Genomic DNA, 18,952 nt, shown 5'->3' with positions numbered 1-18,952 from the left:
GGCACCCTGAGGAGGCCCTCTCTGTGGGAGCGCACAGGACGAAGGGAAGCAGCAGCCGGAGTCTCTACCTGTTGGACAGCTGGGCTTGGCTAGCACCGTGACCTGTTTTCCTTCCACCTCCCGCTCTCCTTTAGTGCTCCCTGATCGGCACCTGGAAAAATGACCTCAACTCCACCATGAAGATCAACAGCGTCAGTAACACGGGAGTGTTGAGCGGAGTCTACAAAACGGCAGTCTCGGACTCCTACATGCCCATCCAGCCATCCCCGATTGTGGGCGTCCAGCACCAGGGGCGCCAGCCCACCTTTGGCTTCGCCGTCAACTGGAGCTTCGATGGTAGAGCCACTCATTATTTGGTGTGGAAGCAAATAGAACGGGAGGAGGGATTCTAGTGGATCTCCCCTTCCTTAGATCTACCTCTTGCAGATTCTTTTAGTGACTATTCCCTCACCCCCCACCCATCAGCTGGAACTGCCCAAAGTTTTTCAAGCCCATAAAACTTTCCCAAACTAAAAGTAGCATCGGTGAGTTTGGGAAATATCCCCCCCACACACACAATCGGTACAACAACTTTGACCTGCCAGTGAGTCTCTGGCCGATTCCTCCCTCAGAATCCACTGCAGTCTTTGTGGGCCAGTGTCTGGTGGACGAGGAAGGAAAGCAGCAGCTGAAGACAACCTGGCTACTGCGTATGGAGATGGGATCCGCGGCAGAGGATTGGGGGGCGACCCGGTAAGGAAACTAAACTGTGCCCCCTAACTGGAAGGGCCCTGGGCACCTCCTCTTTCTCTCTCTCTCTTCCCCCCCAAAGTGGCTCTTGAAAGGACACCCCGACGGTTTCCTCCTCTCGGGGATCTTTCCGCACCCAGGGCTGAGCAGCTCCTGCAGGAGAGGCTGGAGACTCCCACTTTCTCCCACTTCCCCCACAGAGAAACACAGCAAAGCTTTTGATAAGGTTCCCCAGGTCATTCTCACTGACAAGTGTGATTTGGGTGGCACCACAGTCTGGGTTGCCCACAGCTGGCAACCCTCAGAGTTGGCATTAATGGCTCTACTCAAATTGGAGAGCAGTAGACCAGCAGAGCCCCACATTCTGCCACTTCCCCCACAGAGAAACACAGCAAAGCTTTTCAGGAGCTTCCCCAGGTCATTCTCACTGACAAGTGTGATTTGGGTGGCACCACAGTCTGGGCCGCCCACAGCTGGCAACACTTGGAGAGTTGGCATGAATTGCTATACTCAAATTGGAGAACAGTAGCCCAGCATGGGCCCCCATGTTTGTCTGGGGCAAAGAGGCCACCTGGATGCCTTCCTGGCCTACAGCTCTTCTGCTCCTCTCCAAAGAGGCCACCTTCTTGGCCATCTGGATGGAACTGCTTCAAGGGAGGCCCCCAAAGGCCGAGGAGAATTTGCCCAGCCTGCTTTGGGTCAGTGTCCTTCCCCTAATCAGACCTTGCCTGCAATTTGTGCTTGGGGATCTACCTGGCCCTGGCCACCCCTGAGAACCAGCAGCATCCATTTCCTTTGTCCCCCCTTTTCGTTATCACGTGAGTAGGTAGAAGGAAGGAATGGGGTGGGGTGGGGGGTGGGATGCTCAGCCTGGGGGGGGGGGAAACAACAATCCTGCCACCATGAATTTTGACATTTCCCTCCCTCTTGCTTCATTGTAGCATTGGCACGGACACCTTCTACCGCACCAAGTGAAGGTGAAGAGAGCAAGGCTTCCCCAATTCTGCCTTGGGGGGACCTCGGGGGAGGGGTTGCCCTTCCTACTGCTCCCATCAGACGCTTTTCTCCAATAAAATGTTTGCCTGAGCAGCATCCTTCTCCCTGGTCTTTCAGAAGCTCTCTGGGTGGCAGTCTGCAGGTTTCCAAGAGAGGCTGGGTAGGACCCCCATCTGGAGGTGGGGCTCAAAGGTAACTCTGGGGTACAGAGTCTCTACTTGTCTTTACTCCTGCTCTACTATTGTTCTGCACTTTACACAGCCTTTGCCCTTGAAGACTTTGGATACCTGCAGCCAATCCACTGACGATCCAACTTATTATTTTATTAGAAAGTCATTAAAGGGTTTTTGCAAAGAAGACATGAATTAGCTTCACCCAGAGCTGGTCCATCCTAATCACTTGGCTGAAGCTTTGCTTGATATAATCATTGTTAGAACCAGCAGTTAGCTAGAACCTATTTCGACACTTACCTAAAGAAGCCAAAGAGGTTGGCCACAAAGGGTGAATGCTCCAACACTGGAGGTTTTTAAGAAGAGACTGGACAGCCATTTGCCTGAAATGGTATAAGGTTTCCTGCCTGAGCAGGGGGTTGGACTAGATGACCTCCAAGGTCCCTTCCAACTTCTTCTTCTTCTTCTTCTTCTTCTTCTTCTTCTTCTTCTTCTTCTTCTTCTTCTTCTTCTTCTTCTTCTTCTTCTTCTTCTTCTTATTATTATTATTATTATTATTATTATTATTATTATTATTATTATTATTATTATTATTATTATTCTTTTATTCTTTTATTCTTATTCTTAATATTATTATTATTATTATTATTATTATTATTATTATTATTATTATTATTATTATTATTATTATTATTATTAACAATTGGATTTGCAATCAAGAATTTTGCAAGTGGGGCAGTTAGAGGAACAAGAAAAAGTAATGTGGCATTTTTGCTTAAAGGTCCAGAGGCAAAAAGCTCCACCTTTCCATGTCAAAAAAAAACACCCCCAGAATGTAATAACTTTTTATGCCACCCATCTCACTAATAAAGCAACTTTGGGTGGCTTAAAATGAAATAAAAGTTACAAAGTGCTAAATACAATTGAAACTAGAATAACAAGATTAAAAGTCAAGAACCAAGGTGATGGACAACCAGAGGGTAAGAATCTTTCTACCCCATGAGACAGCCCCAAGGTACCCTACTCAGGGCCCCACGCTGAGCAGCAGAGCCAAGTTTTCAGGCTCTTCCAGAAGGCCAGGATTGTGTGTGGGGGGGGGTTGGGGGGGGGGAATCTCAAGTGAGCCAGGCAAAGAGCAGAGCTGCTACTTCCCTAGGTCTTCTCCACGAAGAGTTGGGCAGAATCACCAGCAGGGACCAGGAGACAAGAGGGGAGGAGAGACAGGGAGGGAGGGGGGGAGACGGAGACAGAGACAGAGAATGGCTGAGTTGAAGTCCAATTCAGGTTGTCCAGGAGTCTCGAAGGAGCTCTTGGGACCATCTCAGACCCATCATATTTTAGTGCTTAGCAGGAGCATCAAGGGTTTGGGGGCGACCCCAAATCAACCTGATATTTTTTAGCACACAGTCTGATTTAGTTGATTATGGGAATGCAGTGGACATAATGTACCTTGACTTCAGCAAAACATTTGACAAATATCCATGAAATCCCGGTGAAGAAGAAGAAGAAGAAGGCAACCTGTGGCTGATCTACACTACCATTAAATGGATAGAGCCGGTGGAGAGATCAAACCCAACAAAGGCTTATGGAAGGCTCCAGATCTGATTGAAAGGAAGTGAAGAATTGCAGGGCTCCATTTTAGGCCTTGTGCTGTTTGACATATTTATGATTAAGTTAGTTATTTAAGTTAAGTTAGTTAGAAAACATTGTAATCAGTTTTGGACATGATACGGAAATGGGGGGGATGTAAAATACTTCAGAGGGCAGAATGATTTCAGAGGATCTTTAAAAGATGGAAAATGGGCAAAAATCAGGAGGATTAATTTCAACAGGGATAAATGCAAAGTCCAACATTTGTGTAGAAAGAAGAATGGAAGGCATTAATGCAGGATGGCAGGTAGTAGAGAGAACCAATAAGGGATCCTGGCGAAGGAGGTTACTAGGGACCCTCTGGGCAGGCAGAAGATACAGGCCAGGTTATTCTGCATCAGATGAGCAGAGAGGCTATCAGAGAGGCGGGCAAGAGTGATGGGCTGGGTGGGTGGAATTATCCGGGCATCCTGGTCCTCCCTTGCTGACAACCTCATTTAGCGGAAGAAAGAGCAGGAGGAAACGCGATCCTGGAGCTAACCTAGAATCCCAGGCCGAGTTCAGCACCTCGGAGCTCCCTCTGGACCTTCTCAGGGCGGTCTCTGCAGCCCTCCCCAGGCTGGGCTCCTTTTCTCAAAGCTTCACAGAGCTGCTGTGGAGCGGGGGGGGGGGGACAGGGCTGGTCCTCGCGAGCCTCCTCATTCCTGTGGGTGCCGTCTGTGCCCCAGCAAGAGCTGGATTCGGAAGGGTCCAGGCGGGGACCCTGGGTTCCGGCGGGAAAAGAGCCCGGAGGATCGGAGCAGTAACACCGGAACCCAGCTGGCGGCTTCTGTGCCAATAAAACAAGGCTTCTCCTCTTGCCCCTGACACGCTTCCCCCCCCCCCCCGTCGGGGAATCCAGGCCTCCAATTCGCAGCTTCTGTTCTGCCCGACCGGGAACCCCACGGGGGGAGGGGGTGAGACCCCCGCTCAACCTCCCCTCCCGGCTGGCCCTGTCCCACTGCGCCCCTCCCGGCCCGCGAACTCGCCCTGCCCTCTCCTCCGCATCGGCAGGAAAAAAAAAACACCTCGGGGTGTTTTTTTGAAAGAGTCCAATTGCTCCGCCGGCCGGCAGATCGCGAGGCCGCCGGCAGCTCGGGGCTCAATAGGCCGGCGGTCGTTTCGGGTAAGGCGGCCCTGGCGTTCGCGCCACAAGGCACGCAACCCAGCCGACGGAAAGCCTACCGGAGGGCTTTGCACGATCTGCTGGACGTAGAGCACCCAGAAGGAGGGGGTTCCCTCGACTCCCCCGTGGGAGAGCCCGGCTGCCAGGCTCGCGTGAGCCGTCTTGGCCTCTGACTGGCAGTCTTCTCCACCGAGCCAGTGGCGTAGCGTGGGGGGTGCAAGGGGGGGCGGCCGCACCAGGTGCAACATCTGGGGGGGGGGCGCTCGCTCTCGCAGCTCTCTGCCCCTGCCTGGCTCCTGCGAATCCGATCCGAGCCGTCGGGTCGCTGCCCACTGTGGATGGGGTGTGTGCCAGGCGTGTGGTGCAGAGAGAGAGAGAGCTAAAATCCACAGGTTAGGGGGCACAAATTACTTGCCTTGCCCCGGGTGCTGACAACCCACACTACGCCACTGCGACCAAGCCCTCCCCACGCCCTTGCCCGGGTCACACGGCGTGCCCGATCGCCTCTCCTGCCTGCATCCAGCAGAACCAGTTGGTGCTTCCCTTTGGTCGCCGGCCTTTGGCCGCGGAACAGAGGGGAGGCCGTCCAGGGCCCCAGCCCAGCAGAGGAGAAGAGGGCGCCCCCCCCCGCCCCGGGCAGGAATCTTCGGAGACAGGGAGGAGGCAGCCCCTGGGCAGAGACCAAAGCTGGGTAGCAGTTTCCACAGACCCCCCAGAAGCAGCAGCCAGGCAGGGAAAGGAGGAGAGGGAAGGCGGGGCTGGAGGGCAGCAGCGGGAGCCCAGCGCGGAAGGCAGCGGACATAAAGCAAGGCTTGGAATCTTCTGAGGCTGGCTTCTCTCCCCACAGGCTACGCCAGGGGTCTTCAAACTTGGCCCTTTTATGACTTGTGGACTTCAACTCCCAGAATTCCTCAGCCAGCTTTGCTGGCTGAGGAATTCTGGGAGTTGAAGTCCACAAGTCATAAAAGGGCCATGTTTGAAGACCCCTGGGCTACGCGGTGAGGAGCCGATGTCGGTAGCCAAGGCCATGAACCGAGAGAGAGTCGCCAAAAACACCGAGCTCTTCCACCTGCAGAAGAAGGCGGCCCTGAAATCCATCCAGACAGGTGGGGGGGAGCCTCCCTGCCGGCTCCTGGGAGGCCCCCCGGGAGCCGCTGCAATGATGTCAGCCACAAGGACCCTCAGCAAGGACCCTCTTCACAGAATTCTGGGCAGGTGGGCACTGCAATCAGGGGCTGCTTTCTGCAGCTTGGATGCTCCGCTTCCTTCTGGTGATGATGAGGAGGACACTGGGCAGAATCCAAGCTGTTTCCCGGTCTGGCATCTGGGATGCCTTCCTCCTCCCCCCCAAGAGAGAGGAAGGAGTGTTGAGGCTGCTGGGTGGGATTTGACCTAGCTGAGCCAGGGATTGGGCCCCTAATGGCCATCCAAACAGCCCCCCAGCCTTCTGCAAGCACGCCCACTGAGCAGACCCCACCGTTCCTCTGCAGGTCTCTACATCGGCTGGCGCTGCCCAGGATACCTTTGGGATTGTTTCCGGGCAGGTGATGAGTCCACGTGCTTCTGTGGGCACCTGCTGAAGCTGCATCAGGTGAACGTGGGTGAGTATCAGTGCAGGAGATGGGCAGGAGAGGGCCTGGCTGAGAGTGGTGCTTGCATCCTGCATAAGACGTCAGCTGCCTTCTGGATGGCCAGATAGAGCAGGGGAGCCTTCCCTTGGCAAAGGGCAATCAGCACATTCTGCGGCAGTTGCCACATCTCAATCTCAATCTCAATCTCAATAAATCTGTCCTTCTGGCATCTGCCACCCTCCTCACCAGAGCCCTTTGCCCACCCCAGCAGCTCCCACTTCCCAGGGTGTTTTTTTCAACTGGGGAAATGAGGGAGGGGAGTTCCTGGGTTGCGGAGTTTGGCTGGCACAGATTTTCTGAGGTTGTGTAATACATGAAAGAAGCCTGAGCCACCAAATCAGCAGAAAGTCGGGAGGAATCTGGCAGCAACGTTTGACCCTCATGCTCTTTTGCCACCAAAGATGAACACGGCTTTCCTTCGGCAGAATCCACGTTTTTGCTCTTGCTGTCTATTTTAATATCGTTTCACACTTAACAGGGCATATAAAAGGGACTCACTGCAAGTAGTCCTTGACTTACAATGACTACTGCTTAACAGTGGCAATTCCAGAAATCCCAGTTTTGGTCATTAGGCCAGGACAGCACTGTTGGAAAGGCAGGACTTCGCGGCTCTGCTCTGCCACACACTCACCTTTGCTTCACCTTCCTCTCTGTCTTCTCCCATCTCTGCCCATCCCAAAGATTCTGGAGTCTTAAAAAAAAAGAGGCACCCAACCATGGCCTTAATGACACCTCCTCCCCATGTTCAGTGCAGCGGTGGGGGGCTTTTAAGAGGACTTTACACACCGCCTCTTCTATCAAATACTGTACCGTGTCTAAAATAAAGCCAAATACGAGAACTCGAGGGTCCTTTGCCTTCCCGCTTTTGTGTGTGTGTGTGTGTGTGTGTGTGTCCTTCCTTTTGGATTCTCCCCCCCCCCCAAGATGTCCTATTCTTTGTTTCAGAGAAACAAGCCACTGTGCCCTGTACTGTGGCAGGCTGCCGATGCCTTCATGCCCTGAGGAGGTGGGTGAGTTCTGGCTTCGGAGAAGAACCGGCTTTGACCTGGCAGCCTGACGAGTAAAATGTTGATAAGCAGATCCCTGGCAAGTGTATAGCTGCTTATTCTTCCATTGCGACATACAACTCACAGTGGAAGGAGAAGGGGCTCGAGAGAGGAAATAGAGAGTGTGGCATTACCTATGACAGATCAGGGGAAAGATTTGGAAAAGGATGTCTTGCAGGATATTTTATTTACTTATTAAATTTATACACTGCCCATCTCACTGTCAAGTGACTGGGTGATATTCGAAACAACCGGGCTGAAGTTTTAAAATTATACACTAAAAAGAAAATACAATCGATAAATGAAGAAAATGACCTGGGAAATGTATTTTTAATTGAATCTAAAAAAAGCCTTATTGTCAAACCCAAATCCAGAGTGCCGAGGAGACGGGGTGGGTGGTGGGGGAGGGGCCCTTGGCTAAATCCTCAGAGATCCAGAGCCAGGCACGTTTAGCGGAAAGAAGAGAAGGCTGAGGGAGGGAGAGGGTTAGGGTTCCTCGCCTGCCTGCTCTGCTCCCTCTGCCCGGCCTGCCCTGTGAGAACCTGGGGAGAAGGCAGAGGTAAGATGGGGGGGAGGGGGGGAGCCAGCAGTCTGGTGCGCTTGGTGGCTCCTGGAACAATGCCGAGAAGAAGTGAGGATCATTGAGCAAGCGAGAGAAAACCGAAAGAAAACGCCTTTAAAGCGAGGCTGCTACGGATTCCGACGTTAAGAAGAGGGGAGGCTGAGACTCTCAACCCATGCACCTGATGGGGAGGGAATATCTCGGTTTCTCACCTCCTGCTTCCAGGCCCCCTCCCCCACCTGGGTACAGCCGACCATCTCTCACTCCTGTTGTGCACGAAGTATCTTCCTCTCAGGAAAAGAACTCAGGCAGTCACGAAAAGGGTCAAAACCTGGCCAGTCAGTTGCAGGATCTTTCCACACCCAGGGCTGAGCAGCTCCTGCAGGAGAGGCTGGAGACTCCGTTTCTGCCACTTCCCCCACAGAGAAACACAGCAAAGCTTTTGATGAGGTTCCCCAGGTCGCTCTCACTGACCAGTGTGGTTTGGGTGGCAACACAGTCTGGGTTGCCCACAGCTGGCCACCCTCAGAGTTGGCATTAGTTGCTCTACTCAAGTTGGAGAGCAGTAGCCCAGCACAGCTTCACATTTGTATGGGGCAGAGAGGCCACCTGGGTGCCTTCCCTGAGCTCAAGGCCTGCAGCTCTGCTGCTCCCCACCAAAGAGGCCACCTTCTCGGCCACTGCTTCAAGGGTGGCCCCCAAAGGCCGAGGAGAATTCGCCCAGCCTGCTTTGGGTCAGTATCGTTCCCCTCATCAGATGTGGCCTGCAATGCTTGGCTGGGGACTTCCTAGGCCAGGGGTCGGCAACCTCGGCTCTTTTATGACTCGTGGACTTCAACTCCCAGAATTCCTGAGCCAGCTATGCTGGCTCAGGAATTCTGGGAGTTGAAGTCCACGAGTCATAAAAGAGCCGAGGTTGCCGACCCCTGTCCTAGGCCCTGTCCTCCTGGGAGAACTAGCAGAGCTTCCGTTTGTCATTCAATTTCCTTTGTCCTCCCTTTTCTTTGTCAGGTGGAATGGGATGGAGGAAATTGGATGCTCAGCCTTGGGGAAGGGACACCAATCATGCCACCATGAATTTTGACATTTCTGTCCCCCCTATTTCATTTTAGGGTTGGCACAAACACCTTCTACCGCAGCAATTGAGAGAGTGAAGAGAGCGAGGCTTCCCTGGTTTCTGTCTTGGGGAGAAATGTGGGGGGGTGACCCTTCCTACTTCACCCATCAGATGCTCTTGTCCAATAAAATTTTTGCCTGAGCAGCCTGGGCCTCCCTGGTCTTTCAGAAGCTCTCTCAGTGCCACTCTGCAGGTTTCCAGGAGAGGCTGGGTAGGACCCCCATCTGGGGGAGGGGCTCAAAGCTAACTCTGGGGTACAGAGTCTCTACTTGTCTCTACTACTGCTCTACCATTGCTCTGCACTTTACATGGTGTTTGCACTTGAAAACCTTGGGAACCTGCAGCTAATCCACTGAGGATCTGGCCTATTAATTTATTAGGAAATTATTAAAGGCTTTTTGCAAAGGAGCCATGAACTAGCTTCACCCAGACCTGGTCTATCCTAATCACTTGGCCTAAGGATTGCTTGACATAATCATTGTTAGAACCAGCAGTTAGCTAGAACCTATTTCGACACTTACCTGAAGAAGCCACAGAGGTTGGCCACAAACCCTTCAGTTATAGCAATTGGAATTGCAATCAAGAATTTTGTAAGTGGGGCAGTTAGAGGAACAAGAAAAAGTAATTTTTTTCTTGTTTTTTTTAATTTTTAAGCATTTTTGCTTAAAGGTCCTGAGGTAAAAAGCTCCACTTTAGCATGTCAAAAAACACCCCAGAAGTAGAGAGCTTATTTTATTTTAATAACTTTTTATGGCACCTATCTCACTCAATACCACTTCGAGAGCCTCAGAAACCAGCTGCTTTAGATCTTCCTTAATATTCTCCTTTAAACCTCTGATTCTAATGGAAACTCTGGGTGGCTTGTTGTTGTTGTTAGCTGCGAAGTCATCTCCGACCCATCACGACCCTATGGACAACGTTCCTCCAGGCCTTCCTGTCTTCTACCATCTTCTGGAGTCCATTTAAGCTCACGCCTACTGCTTCAGTGACTCCATCCAGCCACCTCATTCTCTGTCGTCCCCTTCTTCTCTTGCCCTCAACCTTTCCCAGCATGAGGCTCTTCTCCAGTGAGTCCTTCCTTCTCATTAGGTGGCCAAAGTATTTGAGTTTCAGCTTCAGGATCTGGCCTTCTAAAGAGCAGTCAGGGTTGATCTCCTCTAGGACTGAGCGGTTTGATCGCCTTGCAGTCCAAGGGACTTGCAGGAGTCTTCTCCAGCACCATAGTTCAAAGGCCTCAATTCTTTGGCGCTCAGCCTTCTTTATGGTCCAGCTTTCACTGCCATACATTGCAACTGGGAAGACCATAGCTTTGACTATACGCACTTTTGTTAACAGGGTGATGTCTCTGCTTTTTAGTGTGCTGTCTAGATTTGCCATGGCTTTCCTCCCCAGGAGCAAGCGTCTTTTAATTTCTTGGCTACAGTCCCCATCTGCAGTGATCTTGATGCCCAGGAAAATAAAATCTGTCACTACCTCCATTTCTTCCCCATCTATTTGCCAGGAATTGAGAGGGCCGGATGCCATGAACTTGGTTTTCTTTTTTTTTAATTGAAAAGTTTTAACATACAATTTTTCCCTTAAAAATCCCCCCTCCCCCTCCCTTCTCCCTCCCCCCCTTCCTCTCCCCCCTCCCCCCCTCCCCCCCCCGACTTCCCAGAGCTAAATACAAGGTATATATAAAAAAAACAATCATAAACAACCATATACTAACAACCATAAACTCTAAAATCTATCACTCTCTAGCTTATATAGGATAAAACAAACCTTAGTAATATTAAATATATATATAAAAAAACTAAGATAGAAAAAGAAAAAAAGAAAGAAGACTTATTCAAATACTATGTGAAACTTCTTAACCCTATACTTATTCTGGATAAACTCAATCCATTTTCTCCCTTCCATAATATAGCGTTCTTGCAAGTAATCTTTCAAATAGGCCGAAATCTTCGCCATTTCAACCAGGTCGGAAAGCTTTAAAGTCCACTCTTCTATGGTCGGCAGCCTCTTTCTTCCAGTACTGACCTATCAAAAGTCTTGCTGTCTTAATTAAATTCAACATCAACTTAGTGTCCACAACTGTAACATCTGTAATTATTCCCAACAAAACAAAAAAAAAAGTTGCGGACAAAACTTTAACCTCCGTTTAAAAATCTTCTGTATGTTCCACCAGACTTTTATCCAAAAAGCCTTAACCTTTTTACAAATCCACCATATATGAAAATATATTACGTCTTCATCACCGCACCTCCAACATTTAGGCTAATAATTCAGATACATACTTAGCTTTTTAAGATCTAAATGCCATCCATAAAACATTTTGTAAAAATTCTCTCATAGATTTCAAGCTTGTGTAAATTTTACATTCCTCACCCAAATCTTTTCCCACCTCCCACTGCTTGGCTGTAAGTACGTTGTGAAAGTTTCATAGACTTCTGCTGATCTTGTTCTTTTATCTTTTTTGATCGTTTTAAAGCAGCACGCGTCACCCTCTGTTCTCTGGGATCATCCAAAGAAGTTGTAACTTGATCTCCTCCAGCACCATTCTCCTCTGTCTGTCCATCTTCAGCCTCTTGATGTTCTCCTTCTCCAGATCCCTTTGCAGCTTCCAGAAGTGTTAATGGGGTTGCTTTTAAAACATTATTGTAAAAATCACGCGCTTGCATCACAGTAACCAGACGGTACCTTTTACCTTCATGCATCACCATCAACCCAGCTGGGATCTCCCATCTGAACCTTATATCTCGTTGCTTGAGCTCTTGCACAAGAAATGTAAAATCCTTCCTTCTCCTTAAAATCTTTGGAGGAATTTCTTTTAGAACCAGAACTTCTTGATCAGCAATCACAACTTTAGTATCATAGGCAGCTTGTATAACTTCATCTCTAATTTCCCTTTTTGCAAAATAAACCACCACATCTCTAGGCAACTTTCTCTGTCTAGCAATCCATGAGTTCACGCGAAACACTTTATCCATGCCTCCTTTTATTTCAGATGCTGGCTGATTCAATACCACTTCGAGAGCCTCAGAAACCAGCTGCTTTAGATCTTCCTTAATATTCTCCTTTAAACCTCTGATTCTAATGGCAAACTGCATCTGGAAATATTGAGCAAGACTCAATTCTCTATCCATTTTGTCTCTTAAATCTTCATTCTCCAATACTTTTGCTTCTAATATGGCATTCTTTTGAGTCAAATCTTCCACTTTTTCCTCCAAATCTTCCACACATTCAGCCACTTTATACACTGAAGACAAAATGTCTACCTTCATCACACTGAACTTCTGTTCCATCCTCTCCTCCATTCTCTCCTCCAACTTCTCCAATTTCTCCTCCATCTGTGCAAATTTATCACCCATTGATTCCAAAATTACCTGGGTATGTTTTTCAAGAGCATCTTGTAAATCCTTCGATGTCAATACATCAGGAGGATGCAATGCCTGCAATGATGATTGTTGCACCAGAGAAGTTCCAGCACTCCGAAGAGTTTTAGGGGGAGGTTTAGCCGCCATCTTTTACTTTCAATTGTGACGCACTTTCACTTTAAGTTTAAAAAGTCCATCAAGCTCGAGAGTATAATAAAATAATCCTCTTCACCTTTTCCTCTTGTACCGCTCTGCCTGCTCTTTTTATTCCATAGTCCTTCCTTCAGGCAGGGGTGGTCGCAGACGCCTGGCTCTGCTCCAAGAAATCAGGAGCAGAGGTGCTGGCCAGCTGGGAGCGACCCAGGCTACGGGGGAGTTCAATCCTTCAGCCGCCCAAGCTACAAGCTCAGGCGGCCCCGGAGAACTCGACCCCTACCTGGGGCCTCACCCCCTCCTCTTCTCCCGAGGAGGGGGCTTCAAATTCGCCCGAACAGCTGATCGGCGCTGTTTCGGGCGAAAATCACTCAGCTGAGCCGCGGGCAGCCCGGGAAGGCTGTCTCCAGCGCCGCGCAGCCACCGGAAGTCCGAACTTGGTTTTCTTAATGTTAAGTTTCAACCCAAGTTTTGCACTCTCCTTCTTCACCTGCAACAAGAGGCTCTTTAGTTCTTCTTCACTTTCTGCCATTAGAGTTGTATCATCTGCATATCTTAGGTTGTTGATATTTCTTCCAGCAATCTTAATTCCAACTTTTGATTCATCTAGCCCTGCCTTTCTCATGATGCGCTCTGCATATAAGTTAAATAGGCAGGGCGACAGTATACAGCCTTGCCGGACTCCTTTCCCAATTTTGAACCAATCAGTGGTTCCGTGTCCAGTTCTCACTGTTGCTTCTTGGTCCACATATAGGTTTCTCAAGAGACAAATAAGATGGCCTGGTACACCCATCTCTTTAAGAACTTGCCACAGTTTGTTATGATCCACACAATCAAAGGCTTTAGCACAGTCAATGAAGCAGAAGTAGATGTTTTTCTGGAACTCTATCTTTCTCCATGATCCAGCGTATGTTAGCAATTTGATCTCTCGTTCCTCTGCCTGTTCAAAATCCTGCCTGTACTTCTCGTAGTTCTCGATCCACATACTGCTGGAGTCTAGCTTGTAGGATTTTAAGTATAACTTTACTAGCATGAGAAATGAGTGCAATGGTGCGATAGTTTGAACATTCTTTGGCGCTGCCTTTCTTTGGAATTGGAATGTAAACTGATCTTTTCCAATCCTGTGGCCACTGTTGAGTTTTCCAAATTTGCTGGCAAATGGAGTGTACCACTTTTACTGCATCGTCTTTTAAGATTTTGAATAGCTCAGCTGGAATACTGTCACCTCCACTAGCTTTGATGCTGCTCAGCTTTTCTAAGGCCCACTTCACTTCACATTCTAGGATGTCTGGCTCGAGGTCAGTGACCACCTCATTGTGATTATCAGGGACGTTAAGCTCATTCTTGTACTTCTGTGTAATTTTGCCACCTCTTCTTAATCTCTTCTGCCTCTGTTAGGTCCCTGCCATTTTGGTCCTTTATCATGCCCATTTTTGCATTAAACGCTCCCTTCATCTCTCCAATTTTCTTGAAAAGATCTCTGGTCCTCCCTATTCTATTGTTTTCTTCTATTTCTTTGCACTGTTCATTTAAGAAGGCATTCTTATCTCTTCTAGCTATTCTCTGGAATTCTGCATTCAATTGGGCGTATCTTTCTTTTTCTCCCTTGCCTTTCGCTTCCCTCCTTTCCTCAGCTATTTGCAAAGCTTCCTCAGACAGCCATTTTGCTTTCTTGCATTTCTTTTTCTTTGGGATGGTTTTGGTTGCTGCCTGTTGTACAATGTTGCGAACCTCTGTCCATAGTTCTTCAGGCACTCTGTCTATCAGATCTAATTCCTTAAATCTATTTGTTACCTCTACTGTATATTCAACAGGGATATGATTTAATTCATACCTGAGTGGCCTAGTGCTTTTCCCTACTTTTTTCAGTTTAAGCCTAAACTTTGCTGATCCACAGTCAGCTCCTGGTCTTGTTTTTACTGACTGTATAGAGCTTCTCCATCTTTGGCTGCAGAGCACATAGTCAATCTGATTTCTGTGTTGACCGTCTGGTGATGTCCATGTGTAGAGCCGTCTCTTGGGTTGTTGGAAAAGAGTGTTTGCTATGACCATCATATTCTCTTGACAAAATTCTATCAGCCTGTGCCCTGCTTCATTTTGTACTCCAAGGCCAAACTTGCCTGTTATTCTGGTTATCTTTTGGCTTCCTACTTTAGCATTCCAATCCCCCATGATGATAAGAACATTATTTTTTGGTGTTAGTTCTATAAGGTGCTGTAGGGCTTCATAGAACCGGTCAATTTCATCCTCTTCAGCACCGGTGGTTGGGGCATAGACTTGGACTACTGTGATATTGAATGGTTTGCCCTGGATTCGAACTGAGATCATTCTGTCATTTTGGGGATTGTATCCCAGTATTGCTTTTCCTACTCTTTTATTGACTATGAAGGCTACTCCATTTCTTCTGAGGGATTCTTGCCCACAGTAGTATACCTGATGGTCATCTGAATTAAATTCACCCATTCCTGTCCATTTTAGTTCGCTGATACCTAAGATGTCAATGTTCAGTCTTGTCATCTCTTGTTTGACCACGTCCAGCTTTCCTTGATTCATGGATCTTACATTCCAGGTTCCTATGGAGAAAAAATCTTTACAGCATCGGACTTTCCTTTCACCACCAGACATATCCACAGCTGAGCATCCTTTCGGCTTTGGCCAGGTCGCTTCATTCTTTCTGGGGCTACTAGTACTAGCCCTCTGCTTTTCCCCAGTAGCATACTGGATGCCTTCTGACCTGAGGGGCTTATCTTCCAGCGTCATATCGTTTTGCCTTTTAGTACTGTCCATAGGGTTTTCATGGCAAAGATACTGGAGTGGTTTGCCATTTCCTTCTCCAGTGGATCACGTTTTGTCAGAACTATCTGCTATGACCTTTCCGTCTTGGGTGGCCCTGCACGGCATAGCTCATAGCTTCATTGAATTACGCAAGCCCCTTCGCCACGACAAGGCAGTAATCCATGAAGGGGCTGGATGGCTTACAATGTAATAAAAGTTAAAAAGTTCTAAAAACAATTGAAACTAGAATAAAAAGATTTAAAGTTAAGATCCAAGGTGATGGACAGCCTGGGGGTAAGAAACATCTCTACCCCATGAGACACCCCCAAGGTACCCTACTCTGTCAGGGCCCCAGGCTGAGCAGCAGAGCTAGGTTTTCAGGCTCTTCCAGAAGGCCAGGAGTGTGTGGGGGGGGGTTGAGGGGGAAAATCTCACCATTGATGGTAGAATATTCTTTGGGGGGGGGTGCACAGAAGAAAAGGCTCTTCTCCTGGAGCCCAGCAGCAGAAATTCTTTGGCTGATGGGATCCAAATTAGGCTGCTTTCACTGGAACGAGAAGGACCAGCTAGTCCAAGTGGGGTGAGGCAGTTCCTCAGATACCTCACCTTCACTAAGAGCACCACCCCCCCATGCTTATTATGGGTGTTACCCAGCTGCATGTGTCTTCAGCAGATCAGGAACAGGTAATGAAATACCAGGAAATTCTCATCTGTTTAGGACTTACATTACTTTTATTACAAAGTTACAGTAACAGAACTTTGCAAGGCTGAATCCACCTCCCTCTCTTCATCTTTGTGAAAAGGAAGAAAGTCCTTAGGTCTGAGACCCTTCCTCAAATTTCATTTCCGCCTTGGACACATTTTTCCCCCCAGAGATCATCATCTCTGTTGAGGCTCTTCCTCCTGTTTCCTCTTGTAGCCCATTACATCACCATGGAGGTGCACCAGCAAATAGGTAAGCTGAGGCACAACTGGAACAGATGCTCACAAGAGAAGATAAAAGCAAAGGAAAAAGGTGGGCAGGCGGTTCGCTGGGTCAGTCGTCCAAGGAAGGGAAAGGAAAGAGTGGATCTGCTGCCAGGAGGACCTGGTTGGAGATGAACAAGGAAGATGATAAGGTAAGGTGAGATGAGATGAGATAGGACAGGACAGGACAGGACAGAACAGGACAAGACAAGATAACCTCTATTGTCATTTTTTTACTGTGGGCACAACGGCACACATCAAAAATGAAATTTAGTTGCCCGCTCTCAAAGTGAAACACATACATGACACACACCTAAAACATACTATATACAACATATGTATAGACCCACACCCCTACATATGCATAACAATAAAATATTAAATACTGTCCATCTTGAATATATAACGGAAGGAGGAAGCTTGAGAGATCACAAGGTTAATGCTGTATGGAATGAAACTATGGCTGAATCTGGATGTTCTGCTATGGATACCACGAAGCCCCCTCCTCCCAAAAGGTAACAAGGAAAACAGGTCGTGAAGAGGATGTGTAGCGTCCCAGACAATCTTGCGGACCCTGCTCATGAGACGCAGAAAATGCAGGCGCTGCTGTGCCCGCTTCACCAGTTTCTCACTGTTGAGCGACCAAGCCAGCCTACTGGTTAGCTGCACAGCCAGGAATTTGATGCTGGTAACCATCTCCACAGGTGAATCATTAATGCACAGAGAAGTGTGGCTGTGCCTGCCTTTTCTGAAATCGACAATCATCTCTTTGTTTTTTCCGGTATTTAAAACTAGGCTGATTTCCTTATACCAGTTCACCAACCCTTCAACCTCCTTGCGGTAAGCTTCCACCTTGTCATCATGAATAAGGCCCATGACTGTTGCATCATCTGCGAACTTCACAATATTGTTGGTGGCAAACCTAGCACAACAGTCATGGGTCAACAGGGTGAACAGCAGCAGACTTAGGACACAGCCTTGGGGAGAACCTGTGCTCAAGAAAATGGTATTAGAGGTATTTGTTCCAACTCGCACATATTGGGGCCTGTTGGTAAGAAAATCCAGAATCCAGTTGCACAAAGGAGTGTTTAAGCGTAAAAGGCCAGTTTGTCTACTAGATGCTGGGGAATGATTGTGTTAAACGCCGAACTGAAGTTGACAAACAACAAAGGCACATGAGTATTTCTTTCCTCTAAGTGCTTCAAGCTCAGATGGAGAACGGAAGAAATAGCATCCTCCGTAGAGCGATTTGGTCGGTAGGCAAACTGAAGCAAATGCTGGCAGGAGGCTAGATACAATAATGTCCTTTATCAGTTTCTCAAAGAATTTTATAATGGTGGATGTCAGTGCAACCAGATGGTAATCATTGAGGGCTGTAATTGTGGACTTTTTTTGCCACTGGCAAGATGATGGCCGTCTTAAAGCACAATGGGACCACTGTCTGCTGCAATGAGAGATTGAAAATATCTGTGACAACACAAGCCAGCTCATCTGCATATTCCCTAAGTTCACGTCCCGGGATATTATCTGGGCCTGCTCCTTTCCGAATGTTAAGTTTCTGGAGTGTTTTCCCGACAGAGGTCAGGATGGGAAACAGTTTTCGTGGCAGGAGGGCAAAGAGCAGAGCTGCTGCTTCCCTGGGTCTAGATGGAGCTGGGCAGAATCACCAGCAGGAATCAGGAGACAAGAGAGAGGGAGGGGGAGGGAGGAAGGGAGGGGGAGAGGGAGACAGAGACATAGACAGAGAGCATAGGTGAGTCGAAGTCTCCAACTCAGGTTGTCCAGGAGTCTGGAAGGAACTCGTGGGGGCCATCTCAGACCCATCATATTTTAGTGCTTAGCAAGACAAACATGGGTTTGGGGGTGACCCCAAATCAACTTGATATTTTTTGACACGCTCTCTGATTTAGTTGATTATGGGAATGCAGTGGACATAATGTACCTTAACGTCAGCAAAACTTTTGACAAATATCCATGAAATCCCGGTGAAAAAGAGGAAGGCAACTTGTGGCTGACCTACGCTACCATTAAATGGTTTTAGCCGGTGGAGAGATCAAAGCCAACAAGGGCGTATCGAAGGCTCCAGAATATTGGACACTATAAATTTCTGTTCCACCTAACAGAACGTTGGCCCTGGTTTTAGACCTTAATGGGTTTAAAGGCCCCCCCCTTTGGGGACCCACTACAAGGAGGTCTTTTTGCTACCTCTATTAGTGTTCCCCCCCCTTTTTTTGGCTTTATAGTTTAAAAGCTTGTTTATCAAGTCTCCCTGACCAGATCAATTTTTAATCTTGTGCTAGTAAAAATGTGTCACCCACACTGTTATGGCACAAAGGGGAGATTGTGGGAAGTCAGTCCCTCCCAGAGAAAGAAATATTTCGGGGGATATTAAGAGGCAGAATATTATATTTCCCCAAAGGATCTTAAAGGCAGAACCCCCCACCCCCCAAGTCTCTCTGCCCCAAACAGAAACCAGGCCTGCAGAAATGCAGATGTGATAATTTGTCAGAAAGATTGAAGCCAGGAAGATGGGATTAGAAAGAGAAAGATCCCTAGAATCAACAATCCCTCAAACCAAAAAATCCAATACAGGACATAGTCATCGACCACAGCCGCAGGGAAGCAGGATATGACCTTTGGGACATACCAGGATTGACCCACCACCATCAGAATACCAGAAAGGTACACTCAGA

The sequence above is a fragment of the Vipera ursinii genome (genome assembly GCF_947247035.1).
Source record: "Vipera ursinii genome assembly, chromosome: 2".
Classification (NCBI taxonomy): domain Eukaryota; kingdom Metazoa; phylum Chordata; class Lepidosauria; order Squamata; family Viperidae; genus Vipera; species Vipera ursinii.
The sequence above is the reverse complement of the archived record's forward strand: the minus strand, read 5'-3'. Positions refer to the sequence as shown.